Source organism: Lonchura striata, chromosome 4A (genome assembly GCF_050655825.1).
Source record: "Lonchura striata isolate lonStrDom1 chromosome 4A, ASM5065582v1, whole genome shotgun sequence".
Lineage (NCBI taxonomy): Eukaryota > Metazoa > Chordata > Aves > Passeriformes > Estrildidae > Lonchura > Lonchura striata.
The window spans coordinates 13938209-13961278 of record NC_140742.1 but is presented as its reverse complement, the minus strand read 5'-3'; the positions used below and the strand labels follow the sequence as shown (position 1 = coordinate 13961278).

The window sequence follows — 23070 nt, the reverse complement described above, 5'->3', positions numbered from 1 at the left end:
GGGAAGGAAACATCCTCTGTGCCATCATCAAATGATGAAAGTTGTGGCTCTGGATTTTACTAGCCTTTGAATCTCCTGCTTTCAACCCTTTTGAGGGAAAGGCTTTCTGTATTTGTGAACCTACAGGCATGTCCTTTTGAGCTGTAAAGGCTGGAGATGACTTTCATGCTGCACAAGGTTTGCGTGCCTTAAATTCACTACCATGAATGTCTGGGAAGTGAATGCTTGGGACTAGAAATAAAACTGGTGCAAAGAGTCCAGCTAGATAATAACTGTGTAGGGCTTCAAACCTCCAGAGTGTACTTAAAAACCTCTTACAAAGGAACACAGTTTTTTTAAATCACTTTCACTTTGTCCCTTGTGCAGCCCTACAATTAAAAAGTAGGTTATTATCCCTCTCAAAAACATATCAGGGGTAGCAGAAGGGATACTTTTATTTAGCAGAGTGAATGGATAAAAGAGAAACGCATGTCAGTGCTGCTCTTCATGTCTCAATGAATGTGAATGGAGATTTTGGGGAATTGGCAGTGTTTTGTTCTGAAGGTCAGAATGCAAGGGTGACCTTTCTGTCTAATTCATTTGGATATTTTGCAGATCTGATGTGATACTGAGGCTAGAAGAAGCTGAAATATGTAAAAACAAATGGCATATAATCTAAAGACGTGCAACAAAGATGCTGTTTCCAAGGTCCACCCAGTTTTGTTAGCTCTAGATTGCCTTCCTTGCTCCTAAACCATTTCAATGCCACTGTGAAGACCAACAGAAAGGTCTGGCTTGCATTGCAATAAGACTGCATCAATCAAAGTTGCGTTTCATTAAACCAACCTGGGGATGAATAGAAATAACTATAGTATTTCACTTTGTGGTGTGAAATTCATTGCAGGTATTTGAAAAAAGTATTCTTGGTAACACATATGAAAGAGAGATTACTAAGAAAGCAGATGTAAATGCTACTTCATTGCTTTTTAAGCCTTGGTAGCGAAAAGTCAACAACAGGAGTCATACTTATCAAAAGAGTGAAGCCTCCAAAATTGGCATCAAAGCAGTCTCTGCTCAGTGGGTGCCCAATGTCAATGATTGAGCCTTTGAACATAAAACACAGAGTAAATGGGGCTGTAAACAACTGGCACACAAAGCACGAGAGGCAAAGGCCAGGGTGTCCCTGACCCAGATGGAGATGTACGTGCACAGCAATGTGGCCCATAGCATTCCAGCACAGTTCTATATGTTCCATTGATTAGAAAAAAAAGACAAAAAAATCCTAAGGCTTGTGATACTGAGTTTTGAAATGTTTCAGACTAGAAACACTCTTATTTGAAGGGGAACTCTGCTGCAACACTTCCATTTTTGTGATACAACACCCAGTGTTACTTGGACGTCATAAAATCATTTTGTTTTCTCAAAATATTTTTCAGAGATTCAGCTTGAAACTGCAAGCTGATGTTCAGATATTTTTTTCCTCTAGAATGTGGTAGTTATGAAGAAGCAGAGTTTATTCTGTGTTCTGTTGATCACCATAGTAACCTGTGCTCTCTGTATTTAATAGGGAACAAAAAGTTATTTATTTGACAGGGATGGAGTTCTGGGAAGCAATGGTTTATGAACACTGGCAAAATATTTTAATGGGACTATTTGCTTCTTAAGTTGTTAATGTGTACCAGTAATTTGCTCTTTAGCTGTCATGAAGATCTCAGAAGACAAAATTGATTGTAGTTAAAAAGTGTTCATTAGAGTTGCAGCTATTTTCTACTCTTAACAGTTTTTAAATAAAGCTGGAGAGTGCCCTGTTCAGTCCAGATTATTTACTTATATGAAAAGCACAGTAAAGATATCTTGCTTGCTATTAGGCTTCTTTTGTATTTTCAGGAACTAAAGGGATTCCTAAACTGCAAACAAAAGAACAATTGACAGTTATTTAGTGAAATCATTCTGTTGCACATCAGTACAGGTCTATTTTTTTCAAGCCTTAAGGGTGAGATTACCCACCAGTTTTTAATTGCTCCTTTATTGGTGCAAATTGATTTATTTTATGAAATTACTTTCAGTGTGTTAATTGATCTTTTTGCCTGCTTACTCTTAACAGGGATCAATCCATTGATCTGCCTCATAGGAGTGGCCCCAGAAAATGCAGAGGTGGCACAGATGTGGCAATAACTGGTATCCAGTGTGGGGCAGAGGAACCTGACCTGTTTTTTTTTTTTTACCCATCCCCTTGTTATGTGGGACTGGCATCAAATCTGCCTTCTTATTGAAACTTTCCTTGAGCAAATTTTGTCTCAGGAGCAGCTGTAGGAGAGCAGGCTGGCTGCCCATACAGGTTTTCCTTTGTGAAGGGTGTTTCAGCACTTTCAGTACCCTGTGGAAACACATGTGGAAACCATGATGTGACATATTCCCCAAAAGGTTTCTAAAGGAATCCATCAGGAAAAAATGTGCTCATTAAACTTCTCATCTCTACTTGCAATGAATGCTTCATTATCAATCATTACTATATAGCTATAAACCACTTAATTTTTCCTACCTCTACAATTTACCTAAACCACAATTACAAACACATACGAGGGGCAATGTTCAGCCCCTCATATACTTTTAAATCCTACCTATCTTTTCTTAAGCATTTTATCATTCTGTGGTGAACCATATTTTACAGTGCATACAATTTTAAAACTTGAATTTCACCAGTCCTATTGGGATTGTTTTATCCAGAAAACTGAATTTATTTCTTCTAACTCAGGAAGAACTTTGATGTTAACTCTGAGATATTAAACATATCAAATAAAGAAAAGGAAAATACAGCTATGAATTCAGAATTTTCATTTTATTGGAAGCACAGGTCCAGTAATTAATATACTTATTTTATACAATTAAATATACATTACACCCTGCAGAAGGAGATGAAATCAATACCAAGCAGCAAGCAGAATGTAAGTATTGATTGTACAAAAACCCCTCTCACACTAATGTTATCAAGGAGATTTTCAAACCTCTATTCTTAGGAACACCATTTGGAGGATTGTGCATATGCATGTGTAAAATGAGCTGCTATTATGACTTCATCTGTGTGTGTGGCACTGCAGAGGGTTTTGCTGAAGTAATAATTTGGTGGTATCAAGAGGCAGAAAATCGGATCACAGAAGCACAATTCAGATGGAATTGCTGAGTAAGTGCACTGTGGTGTTTCTCTCCTGTAAAGAGATTAAATACCAATATTTCATAAATACCACACACAGAGTACTTATGAGACAGATAAGGCAAGGATGGTAGTACAAGCAAAAATGAGAGGAAATGTTACCTGTGATGGATACAATTTTCTACCACAAAGAGGTCACTGGGAATTAAGAGATTTTGCCCCAAAAAACAGTTAAGTAAAATTTTAAGAATGCTTTTTAATTCCAAAGCCTGCAGAATGCAGGAGGATTGGGTATGGTGTGATTGATGGCTTAACTTCAGAGACCAGGTTCAGACTTTTCAGTGGCTTTACAGCAACCTAATACTGCATTAACTCCACTCAAAATGTTCAAAGATGTAGAAGTCTCATTTTCAGATTTATTTAGGGCAAGTCTATATAGGCAGGTGCACAAAGAGACAGGCTTTCACTGGGTTCATTTTGAGATGACAACTAGCTCTGAACAACAGTCCAGAACAGTCATTCAAGATTACAAATCACTCATGAACAATATAACTTTTCTTAAAATATTAAGCCTGGATGGATGAGCTTACCAAACAGTTAGAACCAGTCCAAACACTTTAACCAAGTGCACAAGGACAAGATTCTTGCCTAACTTAAAGCACAGATAAGTAAAACTTCAATTGTCCTTACAGCTTTATCTGCAAAACAGGACTACCTTTCACAAAGCTGGGATGCATTTAAATAATGTGTAATGGGTACATTTGATACCATAAGAAGATCTTGGATGGGAAACTGCATAAATGCAAAGCATTAGATCATTAAAGTCCACTGTTTATGCTCTCACATTCTGATGATCAATGTATGTATGCTTATATCCTTTTTCCAGAAAATAAAATAGTTATTCCTGAGGTAATGGTGAGCAGCTTGTAGAGAATTCACATATAGGAGCTGTGCATAAATTATGCAGCAAAGAATTCACAGAGATATTTCATTTCCTTTAAAAATGTCATCACTGGAGAACTGTGAGTTTTCAGGCCCCAAGTTGGGCAACTCCCTGGGGGCTCCCCTGGCATGAGAGACCCTCCTGGAGCAGTTCTGTGTCAGGAACAAGAGACTCATTGGACTTTTTCGGTCTTCAGCTTCTGTTTATTGTTACCTTATCAAAACTTCAGCACGTTGTCTGCACCAGACACTGCACGCAGGAAAAACAGCACAAAAATGGCTAATGACCTCGTGTTTCAAGGTTTTTAAGTTTAATCAAAAACTAAGTTACTCAATTAAGAAGTGACATCTAAATTATGTTCCTTTCTAACCCAATAACTGACCCCTAAACACCTGCAATGTGTATTTTTCCACCCAATTACAAGATACCACCTAAACCCAAGAAGAAGGAAGAAGGAAGAAGAAAGGAACTCAAGACAACACCCTGCTGGAGATATACTCCATCTTGAACCCATCTATACCATCCTAAAAGTCCAAAAACCTAAATTTCTCACCCATGTGACATACTACACTACTATTTACAATCTCTACAATCTATTTCACGCTTTTGTGGTTTCTAGTTTACTTTGAGGCTTTGGAAGTTTTCTCCATGAATGAGGGTCAAAGTCAGTGCTTCCCTGGGGGTCAGGACACCCCAGAGCAGACAGAGAAATATTCCCAGTGCCCTGGGATTCCACAGGGAACCCTGGTGACAGATATCACACACAATCCACCTTTTGTTAATTTACACAGAGCCACATTACACAGGTTACACATACCAAAGAGAGGACTTTAGTTCAAGAAAAGAAATACAACTTTAAAATGGATTTGCTTGCACAAAGGCATAGAAGTTATCAAATAAAGCAGGAAAGCAATATTGATTTTGATATAGGTACCCCTAAAAATATAGGCTTTGCAGAGTCAATATTGTCTTGATTTAGGTCCTAGCCCAACCCCAAAGTCCCAGACTTGGCTCCATCCACTTATTGATTTGTCTGGCATGCTGGGTTGGGGGTTTTTGTTTCTTTTTTTCCAGAAATGCTTTTCTGCTCTCAAATTTTAGCTAGCTCTCCCAGAAGAATGTCTAATACAGTCACAAAGAGCAATTCTGTTCCTTACAACTAAGCTATTGACTATCGTAATAAAAAGGAAGGACAGAAGTCATGTCAGCTTAGCTTCTCACAGGATCTCACAGTGCTCCTTCATTCAAAAACAATTATGTAATCAACAAGCAATGGATAACGAATTGCAAAATATCAGGAGCCCTTAATTTTCTATCAGGTATGATAAAAACCTTATAAAGTTAGGCAATTCTTGATTCTTGAGAAATAAAACACCATATAAATACCACCAATGTATCAATTATTTGATCTTTTGCTACAATACCTCTTCTATTTGATTTTTTTCTCTTCTGCTACCTGACATCTAAATGCCTATAATTTTAGACCACATGTCAGAAAAAAAAGATCCACAGAAAGAGAGCTTCAAGATGTTATTTTTACCATTTTTAGACAGTAGTTTACCTGACGTGCATCTGCAACACCCTTGTCTTTATATGGCGAGGAAGTGGTTTACATGAAGGAGCACAAAGAGACAGTACAGCTCTTTTAACAAGCCTTAACAATTTTTTTTTATTAAATTTCTACAGTAAAATTGAAAACCTTTAGGGGAGTAAAGGTAGGGGCAAAAAAGCCCTGATGATGAATTATCAAGGAAACCAATAGAGGAAATAAAGCCATGCTCAGAAGAGATTAAACAAGTCATAAAGATTTTCATAAAAGGATGCAGGAAATAGGAGATATAACTGATTGATTGAGGTGCAAATGTATGTGTGAGCAGGAGGAAAGCAAAGGGTAAATTTGTCTGGGGAGTAAATCCATTTAGGTCATTATAGTTCAATATGGCCATGATCCAGCAAAACACTTGAGCATATGCTTGGTTTTAATATGACTCACTCCCAAAAGCTGAGCTCTGCTGACTTGTTCAGACTCAGGTTTGAGTGCAATTTCATCAGTATCCTCTCTTGAATTGTACCACCCCACTTGAAAGCCTGTAAGACAACAAAATGAAAGATGGAATGGCTTTGGATGGTTTATCTACCTGAAGAATCCACTCCGGACACAGCAAACTGCACACTCTGCTTTCCATAATGGAATGAGCTCAGAAATGGAAACCTATTTTTGCAAACACACAGGCTGAAAAAGAGGAATGTCAATGGCAGCCAGAGGGAATGATGTTGCAAGCTTTTATTTAATGGAAAACCATGCTGAAATTTTGAGACATGGCACATGATAACCTGATGTAACAGGGCCAAAATGACCATGCCTTTAATACTTATTTGTGTGGTTCCATCAGTGGTGCCTGTGCTTGCAGGCTGCAGGGTCCCAGTGGAAAAGGACCAGCTCAGGAGCACCAGCTGTGCCACAGGAGTGCCTGGACAGGGCAGAGCAGCTGCCCCTCTCCAAAGTGCCTCTCTGAAGACACTTTGCATTGCAGTCATTAACTGCTGATACCAAGAAATGAATTCTTTGATTGTTCTTTCTACCCCAAGTTTTGGTGATAATTCTGGCCAGGGCAGAGGAATGATTTTGGAAGCAGTCTGACTAAATCTGTGATCCTGAACAATTAATTTGAGCTGATTATTTTGTGACAAGACCACAAGTTTAAATTTTTAACCCATCTTATCATCCGTAGGAGTCCATTCTTTTTCCTCTCTAAGCTCCAATCTTACATTTTCTAGGGCAGAAAGAAATACCATCCTGGATTTTTAGAAATGAACAAAGTAGATAAGATTAGATACACGATACAAGTCAGCACCACCAGGTACCATATTTATTTTTCTTAATTCTTTTTCCTGGGAAATGGGAATAGAAGGATCACAGCTTTCATTAAACAATAAAGGTAATTTCTAGTTCTCAAGGTTTCACAGAAAAGCATTAGAACATAATTCTTGCAATGTCACCACAAATATCACTTTGACTTCTTGAATTTTCTCGCTTTTGAGCAGTGTATCTGAGGATGCAACAATTCACTTATATAAGCAATTTACAGAATATAGGGACCTGTTCATCTATTATGCCACAGAGTTCTTTTTACTCTAGGAAGCTGTGCTGAAACACGAAAGCAAACATATACGTAGAAATAAAACCAGTATGTTCACAGGGTATTTTTTTCAATTGCTGCATTTTATTAATAAGATACTAGGTAAAAGGTTTCTTTGAAACAATTCAGAAGTTGAAATTAAAAATGGTGTGTAATTTTCAGCATTTTATGTTTCATTTATTGTCAGACTCACAGTCAGAAAGATGAGGTGGGTGATAATTATTCAGGGTTGCCAATTAACCTACTTAGCAGGTCACACAGGTAACTGGCATAGATTGTGTCAAATCTCATTACTGGGATAATAATTTAATCACTCAGTGCATTGACTGAAGGCCAGAGAATCTGGAGAATAAATTAATCAGGAAAATAAAATTAGTATCTAGACAGACATTATATTTAAATGCATGAAAACAGTAAAATTGTAAAGCATACTACTCACAAGTAGAAACCCAGTAAAGTCTGGAATGGGGGCTGGGGGTATTGAGAGAGGGGATTTTAAACCACATCTTCCAGGATGAATAGAAGGAAGGGTTATATTTCACCTTGCTACTATGAATGAAAGAGATTTTAACCCATGAGGAGGGTGTGAGCACGTGTGTGATTCTTTAGCATTTAAATAATATGCTGTGCAATTCTCTTGGCAGTGTTAGAGCCCAGACCTGCCCAGGCACACCTGCTCTGGGTAGCAATCCTGGCCTCCCCCTTCCTCTACATCCCAGCCTTCTTCAGCTCTTTGTGCCTGGATTCAGAGCAATGGCAAAGGAATGTCAAGTAAGAAGGTCACATAATGGATAAAATAATCTTGCAGGATCTGTCAAGAAGGACAGGAGAGATGAAAAAATTACAATAAGTGTAATTGTCAAAGTCATGGAGTCTGTGAAAAAGCTTCTTCTGTACAATAATGCTCTGCGTTTACAAGGTGACTGAGTATATAAGAGGTAGGTAGGAATAGAAGAGTCTCCCTGGAAGTGGAAAAACATTTTCTGTGCAGAAGGAGAAAAAACCACTGGAAGGAATAATAACATATTTCAAAGTGGTTTTTATACGTGTAGGTTACATATGAGTTTGAAGGTTGTATTTGCTTCAAAGAGAGTATGAACTTTTCTAGAAATTATCATAGTTTTATAATTCAAAATATAGACTGGAGGAAAAAAAAAAAACACACAAAACAAGACTTAGCTAGTCCTGAATGTGTGAGGTGTCCCACAGCAGAGAAAAAAGTGCAACTGCAACTCCAGGAAAGATGAGAATATGGTGAACTTACCTTTGTCTTCATGGTCTATTTCAATGGTACTGTCTGCAATAACAAGAGGGCTAGAAAAGAAACCATCACTCCTCTGAGCATGGATCATTCAGTTTAAACATATCTCATAGATGTTATAGCCAAGAGTTACAGCACACCAAGCGCTGCTCCAGGACTTGTAATTTATTCACTCGGTAGGGAAAAAAGTGACTTCTGTAGCAGCATTTTATAGGCCTGCAAAATAAAAAACAACCAGGATGAAAAAATAGCCAGTGGGCCAGGAATGAATGTTGGTTTGGCCAGGAATGAAAATTTGGTTTGGTTTGGTTTTTATAACAATGAGCAAAACCACATGCTTAAGTTAGTGGATGTGACCAAGTGATCTGGTCACATCCACTAACTTAATTTATGCTTCCACTAACGCATTTATCCTGTCAAATATGTTATTTTGAACCATAAATGTTCTTGTTGCTGAAAGAGTATGCGCTATAGCAGAAAGGCTGAGCATATCTATTCCAGTTCTGGAATTACAGAAACAACATGCAGCTCTTAAATGTAATTTTACTTGTTTCCACACAATGTAAATGCTATAGTCAATAACTACTTAGACTTTCTTTTTTGTTTTTTGGAGAGATTAAAGCAGGGCAGCACCATTTGTGGATGCTACCCACTAGTTCAGGAGTGCCTGATAACAAAAACTGCACACAGAAGAAAAATCACTTTCACCTAATTATTAGAAAATGTAACACTGATGACCTAAACTTTCTCATTAAATTTTTCTTGATAAAAAAAAGCAACAAGCTTAAAGATAATAAAATTATTTTATTTATTTATTTAAACATAAAGCAAGAGCTCAAAAGTCCTGTATAAATTTAGTGTAAGGGCCTCTCAGGAGGTGTCAGAAGTTACAGAAGACCCTCCGTTACCAGTCTGCTTTTCTGGTTATTGTGAATATTTTCAGTGCTTTCAGCTCATTGCTATTTAAGTACAAAACTAATAAATGGCTAATTAAATTACACAGGCTACAGTCACAGACAAGAGTGACAGTGGGTTAGGAAACTCCATCAGAATTCTGAATATTTCCTTATCTAGCTATCTAGAAAAATCAGATTTTATAAATGATTTGGTAAAGAAAAACATTGTTGACTCTTTCATTTCCATGATGGTCTAGAGAGCCTTCCTTTCAGAGCTTAGCTAAGGATGCTAATGCAGCCTCAGCAGCACAATTCCCATTTTGGAAGGCAGGATATATCCTGAGCAAGGTTTCAAGGCCAGGGGTGTCAGCAGTGTGGGTCTAGAGGTGCCTGCTCTGCTGGAGTTGTCAGGGACCACTGCAGAAACTGGACACACTGGAACTGCATCTTCTTCAGAGATGGATTTTGCACCATGACAGCAGCTCTGAGTGATCTCTGGGGAAAGGATCAATTAGAGACTCTTGGCTTCTCTTCATTTATTATATTTTCCATTGAAATAATGTTTCCCATTGTTCTCTCATTTATAATTCACATTCAGTAATTGGCATGAGCAGTAACCCCATTACACTGTTGTCTTAGCACCATGTTACAGCATTACATTTTAAAGTAGTGCTTTCCAAGGACACCATCATCCTTCAGTTGCAACAATCACCTGTATATTTGTTAACTGAAAATAGAATGAGAAGTACTAGTCCATATTAAAGTACAATAATAGTGAGTTCAGAGCATTTTGGGCAGATCTGGACTGGTTAAATGTTACTCTACACCTCCTCCCAGCAGTGTGCAGGCTTGAATATTCCTGCTCAGTGCTACCCTCCTTCATTCCCCTCCTTACTCAGACTAACCCCAACATTCATCACCTGTAGAGGTGACATTAATTCCTGGATGCCTGGGGAAATTGAACCATAAACCCCCTGGACACTTTGGGGCAGGGAATGCTTCTTCTCCCTCTGGTGAAAATGACAACTGCTCACAACTCTAGATTCCACTGCAAGAAAAAAGGCAAGTTTTAATCAAAGTAGGGGCAGACAAGGGAAGAAGTCAGGTTCTGAGCCTCCCCAGGGTTAGAGCAACACCTCCCCAAGGCAGGTAATGCAATGTTATCCCAGCCCACCCCAAAGCAGAACTACACATGCTGTGGGGCAGCCACTTTGCCCTGCTCCCAGCCTCACCCCCTCCTTAGGGAGTGCTTCTCATGGGGTACATCACCTACAGCCTTGGGGGACCCTTTTCAGAGCACCCACCCAAAATTCCAGGGCTGGGAGAGCAGGGCACACTGCTTTTTTCTCCCCTTCTCATGATTGCCTGTTTCTCTGGACAGCAAAAATGGGTTTAAATCACTGCAAGCTGCGAAGAGCCTGGACCACTCTATCCCACTCCCTAGGCAAGCATTTTATCACAGGTTGTATTTTCTACAAATAGATAGTATATATTATACTCAACACAGAGCACAGCAATCCCTCTTCAAGCTCTGGTGAGAAGAGCAGTGCTGGAACCTTGGTTTAGAACACAAATTAATCCCATCTAACTTTCCATGCTGAAGGTGTCATTGGCTGCCTGCATCTGTGCTGGGCAGCTCTGGCTCAGGAAGTGACAAGTCTTTGGTTCAGGGCTGCAGAACATGGCTAGTTTTTTGTTTGCCTCTGTGGCTTTCCCACTGCTCATAGAAGAAAGCCTTTATCCCTCAGTAAAGGCAGAGCTGAACTAATACATTGTCAAGAATTCATTGCAAAAGCACAGTTTACTTCTCAAGATTACACTAAAGATTCCCAAGTGTAAGAGCCTGCAACAAAATGTAAAACATTTTAAATATAATGCAGTGAATAACCATGGACTTTCAATAATAATCATTATTTAGTGAATGTATTAATAGAATAAAAGCAATATTGAAGCAAATAAATGACCTCTGACACCAAGAATGGATTGCATTTCATATTACTTTACTTAACTGCCCCCTCCTTCCCCCACCAAACAGAAGCTTTATTGACAAAATGTGCTCTGGTGATTTAGTCTGTAGACTTAAAGAATGTGCAACTCTGGGAAAAACTGAATTATGGATTCTATTTGTTAGATGAGGAATGGCATGTAATAACTTAATGAGCTAGAAGCTTATTAGTTGTAAAAAAGAGACGGCGCTGTCTATCAATCTTTTATTTTTTTAACTCAGAAATGTTCAGGTGGGTAAGCATCAAATCCATTTCACATTTATTATCTTATGAATTGCAGTATGTGCTAGAATCTCAACAAGCTACAAAAATATATCTCAGCCTCTAGTTTAATGGGCATTTTATTAGTCAGTTTTGGAGGCTCTATCTGAAACCCAAGTCATTAGAATACATGCTCACATATTTGGCCAGCAAAAAATTCACTCACACACAAGAGCTACTCTGATTTCATCAAAACTGTGGAGTGAAAGAAATTCAAACACAGTAACAGTGACACTGACAGTAACAACTACGTTTCAATAACTATTTATTGCTCTATGGAGACATGAATGCAAAAGGACAGTAAGATAAAAATTTTAACAAGAAACTTGTAGACAAACTAGCCTAATATAAAATGGAAGAATCGAATCCTTGGTTGTTAAAGTTTTCTCCACTGTGAAAAGTACACGAATTTACCTCACCTACACTTTCCTGTGGACCTATTTATTCTTCACAATGAAATAACATTTGAATCATGATATGTATGTGTGAATATGCATAAAAATTACAATAAGGTAGTTTAAAATCCATCAGATGCTTCTCCCAGTCTTAGCTGATATTATGTCTTAAAAATACACTGTAACAAATAGGAATTAGACCTAAATAAATTCATAAAACACATGTGCAAGTAAAAAAAAAATGGCAGAAAGAAGGAAATTCAAAGTTCAATCCAATGCATACAGAGGTATATGTAGAACAAAGCAGTCAGGTTCTTATCTATCAGCCCAAATATTTCATGTGCTGCACAGATCCCTGGGTAATTGCAATTTAACCCTGCACAAGATCGATCTACTTGCTTTGATTTTCTTTTCCTGAAATAAAAATAAGCAAGGAAAGAAAATCTGCATTAATTTATGCCTCTAGTAGGCTCCTGTGGGTGCCTTTTTTGGTTTATTGGTTCATTGGGTTTTTTTTCCTGTGGCCAGTCTAGCAGATGTCTTACATACATCAGGCTGTTTAGAAGAGCAGTCATAGCCATTTCACTTAATCAGGTAATAGCACACTATTGACATATTAGACCAATTTAATACATTTGTTTTCTGTATCCATTTACATTTCATCTCAAAGGTCTCCACCACAATGGATTTTGAACTATTTGTGCTGAGCACAATCGAAGGGCCAGTAATCCAATAATTTGATTTTCTTGCTGCAGAGACCAGGAGAGAGGGAAAACCATCTTTCTGTTGCCCAGCAAGTGAGCTGCAGGCCTGCATTAGGCTTTCAGCTTCCTGTGTAAAACATACCCCAAGGGCAGCAGAAGGCCACTTAAACACAGCTTGGAGGGCATCACTGGAACATGGCTGTGGCACCTTGGCTTTCTGCCCAGGAGTAAATTCCAACCATTAGCATCAAACACTCATCCTGAAGCTCTCAAACGGAAATTAAATGCCATCTATCAAATGAATAAACAATAATAAAGTAGCACAAGTAAATTAAAAAAATAAATTGCAGTCATTTATACTGTGGATCATCTGTTCTGGGTTGCTCTTCCAGACTGTTCGCCTCAGATTATCTTTCAGCCTATTTTTTCACTATTGGATTTTTGTACATGTAAAACAGCCCTTGATATACAAATTGAATTTACTCATGCTCTATGCTACTTATACTAAAAAATAGTTTTAAATAATGCTTGTTTTTCCTATGCAAATAATTTTGTTTACTTCTAGTCATAGGTTAAGTTTACATGAGTTGCATCTAAAGAAGAATACGAACAACAACAATTAAACATGCAAGAATGTACCTTTAGATATCTCAGCTGGAACTGCACATTCTGGTTTAAGCAGTCCAGGAAAATTTCAGCAGTCTTCAGAATTTGGAAAGCTGTGAATTTAAAGTGAATTCACCCTTTAAATGTGCTCAAAGGAAAAGCAACCAGTAGTTTGGGACAGATTTTAAAGGGGATTTTTTAATAAGTAGAATTTAATTACCTAATTGAAATTTTTGCTGTAGTGTCCTGGCTAAGACTTCACTTTTTGTGAAAAACAAGAAAAAAACCAAAAACCTACTCTGGGAAATGATTATGCTTTATCTGTATCACAGCTATTACAGCAATAAATTCAGCCGTGTGCTGAGATGGGACAGTATTGCAAAGGAGAGCAAAGGGAAATATCTCACTGAATATTAGTCTCATTTCCCAAAACAAGCTGACTCTTCCCAGGAACTTCTTTCCCAAAATTTCCTTAGGGTATGAAATAATTGGCTATTAACCAGTGTATTCTTGACCCAAAGAATAGAGCAGAAAACATGCAAGTCTTGTCTGGATTACTAGAATAAAGAAAAGAGAAATGAGAGTAGATATGCACTGCCTGCGCCCATGGCTCTCTTCATTTTGCTCATTGGGACTGGAGGCTTTTACCTGCATTTATAGCATGGCAAAAGACCTGAGGAAAAGAGCAGAAGAGAAATGAGAACAGCACAACCTTCTCCCTTTTCAGATTTATTTTCCCCTGCCTGCTTGCCCTGCATTTAGTGTGGGGCTGTGCAAAAGGAAGGCTGCCAGCTCCATAGCATCATATTGCCAGCATAAAGGGCATCCTGTCTCAACCCGAGGCAGCAGAGAACTTGTGAAGAAGTGCCTGGACACTAAGAGAAAAAACCAGCAAAATCTTCCTTGTCATAAGTCCTGTGCAGTCTTCTGAACAAGTGATAGTTTCCCTTTTTTCCCCTTGTACATGGGGTCACCTGTAACCCACTAAAACCTCTGATGTCCCCTGGGTGCTGCCCCAGCACCCCGGGCACCCCATGGGAGGAGTGGCTGAGGATGCAGCATTGGGGACTGTTCTCATGGCCTGGAAGGATGAAAACAAGTCATTAATATGCACCAGGCAGAGCCAGGGGCTGAGCCTGCTGCTAATGAGAGCTGCCCCAAGGCCTCAGGTCATGGTTCTGCTAAATCCTGTGCTCTTGGTACACCTGAAAACACCACACCAACAGGCAGCAGGGCTCACACACCTGCCTGAGTGCAGGACAGCATCACCAAAGTGCTGGGGCAGGTGTCTGAGCCACTGAGAAAGTGTCTGTCCCTAAATTCAGCCAAGAAGTCCTTCTGGGGCTGTTTGGCCTCTGTTGCAGCTGCCCTGCTGCTGGACAGGAGTGTCTGGGCAGGGTGCAAAGCCTGGTGCTGGCTGGTTCACAGTGATCTGCAGTGTGTGCCTGTGCACTACAGGGGACAAACAGGAGGCCACACAAACTCTGGGATGGGCTGTGATCTCGGTGGCATCACAGCCAGAACACACACACCACAACATGCTCCTGCTGGGCCCTAGCTTGGCTCCAGCTACCTCAAACAGTGGCTCTCATTCTCTGCAGAACCATTCTTCTGCCCTTCAGAGGATGGTGAGCACTACGTGTACAGACCTCCTCGGCAGTCTCCATGTTTCCTTGCTGTCTTTCACCCCATGAGAATGTTTTCTGCAACAGAAAGTTTTAGTCCCCTCTAGCCTTAGCCTGCTGATCACTGTTTGATGCCCTGAAAGAGTAATACATGCAAACAGGGTGTGCTGGCTGCAAATTTAGAGAAAACATTTATTTTCCTATGGGCGAAAGGGATGTTGTTGGTGTAGGAAGTGTGTGTATAAATATACCTGGTTTAAAGAAAGCTCCCCTATGATTCCAGGTCAGATTTCACTCTATTTCAAAAGCCTTCATCTGCCATATGTCCCAAAGTGTCTGAATAGCAAGAAAGGGGTTTGGAAAAACTTGGCTGACTACTGGAAAAGAAGGAATAGTATTCCAAACACTGTGCTTCCCCATTCCTACACCTGTGTGGCAGGAGTACCTCTGATTTGTTGCAGTTAGAATTCCCTGTATCACAGAATATGACCTGCAGAACCAGTTTTGTCCCAGTTTATAAACAGTTTTACAATGTCTTCTGGTGGTGGAAAGATTCCACAGCAATCAGAAAGTCCTATGTTCTAGGGATGTGAGATCATTTTTAGATCAAACACAAATTAGGACTTAATTTTCTTTAAACCCCATGTCCAACTGTTCAGATTCCATGAGTGTCTCAGGATCAACACTCTTACACACACCTACAAAATACCAGTGCTCTGCTTATTCTGTATTTCAGTAACTTAAATACATGACAAATTCTCTCATGCTGCAAATTTATCTTCATTGAGCTATCTTTTGATCTTGGGCATTAACTCTGATCAGCACTAAGGCGGAGACAGTCTATCCAATTAGCAGGTGAAGCCTCAGAAACTCAGGACACAGCACCTCTGCTACACTGCCTTCCAGGAGATTTGACCTCAAAAAACATGTTAGATGAACCCAGCCACAGTATTTGTCTGCCTGCCTCAGCTGGCCTGCTCAGATGGCATTTTGCCAGTTAGCAAGGTAAAATACTGTTTTTGGGAGGTGCCAGAAAAGGATGGCTTTAGGTCCATTATTTGCTAAGGTCTGTTAATCCAGCTTTCTCCTGACTCTAAGCAATCACATAAAACATCTTGACTTTCTTAGCATAAAAGCAACTCCTTATCAGACCCTCCCTTGTATGGAATCCAAACAACAAATAACTAACTTGTTTTCCAACATCTGCAAAAACAAATTATCTTTCAAAGGAGATTGGGCTTGTGCTCTTGTGTTCTGCTGCCAATGTCATCAAGGAAACTTTCACTGGATAGTTACACTTGGAGCAATGACAACCCTATTCTGTGCTTCCCCCTGCTCAGAGCAAGGGGCTTCTGAGCCATTGTCAAGGTTCCTGAGCACAGATACCAAATGTAGTTCTGCACTGAATGTCAGATAAGCCCAGCAGTTTGTTTTGTTGGTAATTTCAAAGCCACAGGGGAATCCATGAATTTTAATCCATTAAAATTCACTAGTTAAATGTGCACAATCATACCTCAATGCTTTGCACCTCCAGTTAATCTGCTTGTGCCTGTTTGTGACAACTGATTCCTGCTTGCTTTGACACTGCAGCACCCCAAAGCTATGAGAGCAGGATTTGAGGATGTTCTGCAAGCTGGCTGAAATCAGAGACTCTCCAGATGTTCTTGGATGCCTGAAGCAGCACCAAATGAGGCTGTATTGAAGGACTCTAAGGTGACAGCAGGTATGAAATGCCTCAGTGTATTTCATAAGAGTGAAACTCAGCTGGGATGGACAAGTAAAACTCCAAGATCTAGTAATGGTCCCAATAATTTCTGTAGCTAAGCTTGACTGACATGAAGCATGGCTTCATTCATTCATAAATTCAGCACCTCCAGCGGGTCATTAGTGCTGAAACCGGTGGGTGGTCATGCAAATAGAGCACTGAAACACTAAGAAAAACACAAGGACCTGTGTTTTTACAGTAGCTTCTCCTTGACTGCCCTTGCCCTGTTGGGAATCACTACACTGTAGCTTTGAGGGTCAGTAACAGGAAAATTTGTGGGTATCAGACATGACAGAAGAGTGGGATCTCCAAACCACACTCTAAAACTGGAGTTTACCCCACTTTTCTTCAGCATTCCCACAGCAGTCCCTCCTCTGTGCCTCTTCCAGTCTGACTGCTATTTTTACTACTATTTTTTGGTGTGACATGATTGATCAGAAGTCTGCCTTGTCAGTCTCTGTTCATTCTTGCTTTTTCCAAGCATTTTACATTCAGTATGGCAGATATAAAACCAAGAGCCAGAGCTAAGATGAGAAAAAAGAGATCATAAGAACAGAAGAAAAGAATCAAGAAGAAAATCCTGCAGTCCATGGAGAGCATTGCCATTTTGTGACTGAAGTGTGTTGTACAGCAACAGGAAAAAAGTCACAGAAAACGTCTTTAATCTAACAAGGAACAAGGAATGCCATTAGAATGAGAAGAGCCATGTTATTATGCTGACATTACACGGCCTTTCTTGAACTTGCTCAAAACCTCTGCTGCCTGGATTATTGCTAAGGGTTAAGAGAACTGAATTGCACTGAAAATAACTGAGAACTCAGTTATTTTCTGAAGAGATGTGGGAGAAAGGGGTGGAAGTGAACGCAACACAAGGAAACCTGGAATGGGGAGGAGGACTACAAATACAAATTTACTCCCCTGCAAAATCAATTCATCTAAAATTGAGTAAAAGAACAAGATGATATCTCCCTCCTCCCTCCTACAACACATTCTATTCTTCATGTATATTGACATTGAAGGGTAAGCATGATAAATAGCTCTATTTTCAGTAAGAAAAAGAGGAGAGTTATGAGTCTGACTCCTGCCAACAGTTTTCTCCTGCCTCAAACCTTGCATGGTCTTCTACAAGGAGACTTTCTCTGCTGTCAGTGTTAGGCAGGCTTTGGGAACCCTCTTTAGGGGCATAGAGGGGATTTTTTTGCTGGCCCACAGGCAGGTCATTTAACTATTGTTATCATATTGATACAGAAATGTTTTCATGCAGCCAAAAGCCAAAGGAGAATATTTACCTTTCTGAATCAGTAGTGGGGTTCACAGCAGATTCATTATGGGAACCTGAAAATAAAATTTAAAAAAATTGGTTTCTGAAACTGCCACCCTCACCACAGAATTTTTGAATGGTTATGCCCTAAACTATTTGTCCCTTTATTTTCCAAAAACAGTGTAGCCAACTGAAAATCAAATTCACATTTAGTGCTTAAGCAGTGAATAATGTTAGCAGTCAGTTAAACAAAAATACAACTCACATTAATATATAGTAATATCTTATAAAATATTTTAACACAATGTCAAGCACTATGCTCATTTTTGTTTAAAATGAGAATTAGAATCTGTCTATCAAAATGGCTTTTAATAAATTCAAAAGTACATAAAAATTTTCCTATAAAGGGAAAAAGTGTATCTGAATATACCAACAAAGATGCAGGTAATTAAAAAGTTTCCTAAAAATAGGATAAAAAAAATAGAGAAAACAAATCCAGTTAATTCTTTTCAGGACCTAATTAACCTTAAAAACAAAGACTCTAGCCTTTCCCATGGATTTCAATGCAAGGGAGAATGTTCCAGGGAGAATGCTACCAACTATAGGTCTGATTTAATGGAGTTTTGATTGAAGATAAAGGCAGAAGAGTCAGTCTGTGGTACCCTCTCTTTGCATTGAAAAGTGTCCAATTCCAAAGGCAAATCACTGAGCTCAGCCATCCCAATTAAAGCTGCTATTCAGCATAAGCTAAGATAGCACAAAGAATGCAAAAGAATCAGCCATTGCAGCACATTTACAAAGGCAGCGCGGGAATTGGTGTTGGTTAGGAGACAGCAAAGCACAACACCTGTTATTTAAACAAACAGATGTACATACTTATATGTAGATATTTGCACACACAGAGCTCACACACATACATATATCACAAAACATAATTGTATTAAAATTAGTAAAACCACTTTGCTGTCTCTAGGACATTCCCTTGAATATTTGTATGAATATAAGTGGAACTCCAGCTGAAGCTTCAATATCTTGATGTTGAAACAGTGTCTTCCTGCTGCAAGTAAAAAGTGTTAAAAACAAATATTCAAAGACCAATTTTTCTTCACAGGCATCTACAACAACTCATCAGGTATGCAGAGCACACGTACACCCTGATCTTACGCTGTTGTCAGCCTGCCAAAACCCCTCACGGCTCTGGAGGAATTTCTGTGTTGAGATCAGGATCCCAGCGGGTCATTCCCTGCAGTGGTGCCTGGCACAGATCTCCCACTGCCATCTCTGGAGGTTCTGCCTCAGTGCTCGTGGCACTCTGCTACATTCAGGTTAAATCACCTGAAAGGCTCAAGCTTCCTCAGTTCCCAAATGCCTACCAGTTACGGTGTTTTTATCAGAGAGGATGAGAGTGACAGGGAGAATTCCCTGCCCAAGGTTATCTCCGAGTTCATGGCGTGTGTCCTTCTGCTGCCACATCCAATCAATCATTGACTCTGCTCCAGGCAGCCTTCCCTGGGATTGCTCCTGTGGGACCAGCAGGGATTTCTGCTGCAATAGGGAGGGCAAGCTGGGCTGCCACCACGGCTCCATGTGGACATGGTCAGCCTTCAAATAATCTTCCAATTTCAGCTGTCCAGGGCTACTGTTGTTTCCAAGAACTAGAGAGACACAGCCCATGAGGCTCTGCTCAGCAAGAACAAAGCTCACCCAGAGCAGTGGGAATCCCCCAAAGTCCTCTGTGCTGGTTTGAAAAGTCCCAAAAAAGGCCAGGGATGCTCTACTCCTCTCAGCCTCCCTGGGGAGTGCCCGTGCTGGTGCTGGGCTCGCTGAAGGAGCCACACTGGGGAGTTTGGACTACTGAGCTCACACAGAAGGAGCTTCAGCCACTTCTGTGACCGATGTGGATCAAAATTACAGGGGAGGCTGCAGTGTAATGTGAGGGTCATTTCTGCCTCCTCTTATCTGATAGGAAATTCATTCCCAAAAGCCAGCACAAGACATTCATAAAGTCCTTCTTAAGCTTTTGAAGATCCACCTCAATTTCCTCTACAACAGCTGTTGTGGTTTTACAATAAATGAGAATAAACTGGTACACAGCCCGTGCTCTTATAATTGTCACAGTGATGGACTTTGAGCTCTTTTCATAATTTGTGAAGCCAGATGACCCAGGCTAGCAGCAAGAGGATGCCACCATGAAGCATAATTATTTTATAGCCCCTATTTAATTTTTGGAATATGAAAATTTATTACAATCACTAAAGCAGATTGATTAAACCCTAAGTGTAAACACACCATGAAACAGAAGTTGTTTTGCTGTCATCCCAAGGAAGCATCTATTTGCAAAATACATGGCAATATCAGAGAGCTCTTTATTGATTAAACTTTGAAAATAAAATTGCACCACTTATCGTATGCTGTTTGGAAAAATGCCAATCATTGTAATACTCACATAAGCATACTGCACCTTCCCCCTGAACTCGTTAAATTTATTACTGAGACTCTATCCTGAGCTGCCTACATGTGGAGAAAATATCATTCAGATAACGCATTAACATTTATAACCAGTATTTAAAGCAGTGCATGGTGCCATCTCAAATGATAAGGGTCTTGTCAGCATTTCCAGTATAAGCCTCATTTCAGGGAATGGAAGAAGGGAGGGAGTGGCAGCACTGCATTTCAGCAATTTTAAATGACACCAACAAGAAGGCTGACATACAAGTTGTCAATCTAATTGTACCTATCATCTTTCAGAGATAGGTGCATCTTTTATGTCCACATTCAGTTTAAAAAATAGCAAAATTCTCACTGCATCATTGTAAGCTACCTGGCAAGTGCTGTCATTCTGCTTATGCATACAGCATCCCACACAATTATAATTCTAGGTCTAAGCCTTCATATTACAAAAGATCTAAAGGTATAGAACAAAAATGATACGACCCCCTCCTCACAGTTATACTTGCACTCTAGAGGAGAAAGAAAGAGATAAGCAAAACAGCCAAGAATACAACAATGAGGGCTGGTTCATGACTCATGTTATCAGATGTTCCTGTGGTATCAAAATACTAATACTGAATACAAATTTTAATAGCAGAAAGGATAAAGGATAAAAAATAACAAGTAGAATTTTTGGGGTGAAAAACTCGTAGGTGCAGTGCATCTGCCATGAGCCCAATTCTGCTACAGGTACTGTGTAAGCTGTGATTTGCTGAAAGACACCTGTTAGCTGTTGATGTTTAAGTATTCTGTCAAAAGAAAAGATATTTAAGATATTTGTATTACTACAAAAAAAGTCAAAAGACAAAGGTAGTGGTCATGAGGCAAGAGAGGCTTCTGAAAGACACATCTCAAAAAAAGAAGGTACTGAAGTGCTCATACCTGAGATGATCTGGATCACTAGACAGGTCATAGGCAAATAGATGAAAAGGAGGGACCTCAGCTCAGAATTCTAAGTGCATCAGTAACACCAGCTAGAAACAATAAAGCCAAACACTTCTGTGTGCAAAAGCAACAATATTTCCAATCAGAAAGCGCAAATGCTAACCAGTGTAGTGGTTGTAAAGCAAAAACACTCTGAGCAAATATGTGTGCAAATGGAATTTCCAGATTCCAAGGCACAGTTGATTACCAAGGCTAACTGAGCTATCTTCTTCTCCTCCCAGCTTTACTTCCTGCTCAGGCACACAGTGGACATAAAAGTCTCCTGCTGTGCAAAGGATTTTATTGCTTTACAGGAAAAAGACTAATAGATGATAAAAAAGAGGCCATAGAAAGGACAGACAGTTGTTCAAAAATTATATGCTTTGGAATGGAAAGAAATGCCACAAGAGCTATGGAATGCATACACACTTCATATTGAGGCCAAAGCTGTTCCACTTCACATGGAATCTCATGGGCTGGAAAGGCACCGCACAAAGAACAAGGTCCATGCTGTGCAGGATTTGGGCACACACTCATCCAAAGACTATTCCACAAATTCAGGTGTCCCCTACCCTCCCCTGGCACTTAGGCTGGAAAGCAGACGATTAAATATCTTCAGCATCCAGATCCAATTCTAGCTAACTCCTTCCCTTCCTATTGTCCTTTCAGTTCATGTGCACATTTGGCATATTTCTGATTTGCTTTGGAACGAGTCTATCAGGCCAGAGATGGTTCTGAGGACAGCCAGGAAAGCAACTCCAAGGCCAGGTTGTTAGAAATTGTTAGAAATTTTGACATCAAGCAGTTTTAAGCACCATCAGAGTTTGACCACTGTCCATAACAGATGAGATTCTGAGTATGCCTATTTTCTACCCAAGCACCTACATCTCACTATAAAACATTGTACTATATACTCAAGATTTTTATGTCTGTGTGTAACTCCCCAGGGAAGAAGCCAGCTGGAATCCTGACCTCATGAAGCCCTCATGAAGGGAGATTTGTCTGTGGCTGAAGTCTAGGTCAGGATTTCATGTGTGTTTATATTGTGCTTTGTGCAATAACAACTCAGGGAGCTACTTCAGATGCCAAATAAATTTTAAGGTTTCTGTGGAATTTGAAATACTTTATAAGTGATTCTCCCTAACAAATTAATGCAGCCACCATTCTCACAAGTTCTAATTGTCTCATCAATTTCTTTTCACACCACTTGCAGTTATACATCATGCTTCAAAGTCAGCATGTATACAACCAGCCTCCACAAGACAAATATTACAGGGTATTTTTCAGGTAAATGATTACTGCTCAGAGACAGTGAAGTTTCTGGCTAGAGTGATGTGGAAAAGAGTGCAGAAAAGCAGGGAGTGTTTTTCTTTATTCAAAAACTGAAGTATTTAATTCTCAGACAATTAATTTTTTTATCACTGGGAAAACATGCGGGTCAAGACAAAAGCAAAAGCAGTTTACTAAAGCAAAGCGACAGGCTGCACATGGAAGCAAAGGAAAACAAAAGATTTATTCTCAGCAGGTACTGTCCAGCCACTTCCTGGGATGTAGGTCTTCATTAGTGGTTGCTCCAGGAAACGAACAGCCTTGTAACAAGTGGCATCTCCTCCTTCTCTTAACTTTTAGTGCTGAGCAGACACCACATGTTTTGGAATATCCC

At 39.6% G+C, this 23070-nt stretch overlaps 1 long non-coding RNA gene across 14 annotated transcripts in view; it reads right to left on the bottom strand.

Annotated features, from left to right (window-relative positions):
* Window positions 1-2799: 2799 nt before the first annotated feature.
* Window positions 2800-23070, bottom strand: part of LOC110480127 (uncharacterized) — a 183054-nt gene continuing 162783 nt past the window's right edge. For 2 of the 14 annotated variants that reach the window (XR_014952449.1, XR_014952443.1), the window contains 4 exons: window positions 18022-18067; window positions 10291-13455; window positions 7887-8690; window positions 2800-6161 (listed from right to left, as the gene is read on the bottom strand). This is a non-coding gene — a long non-coding RNA (uncharacterized LOC110480127). Of the gene's footprint in view, window positions 6162-7886; window positions 9866-10275; window positions 13456-18021; window positions 18068-23070 lie in introns of all 14 variants that reach the window. The other 12 variants (XR_014952455.1, XR_014952448.1, XR_014952451.1 and 9 more) reach the window with 12 other exon arrangements.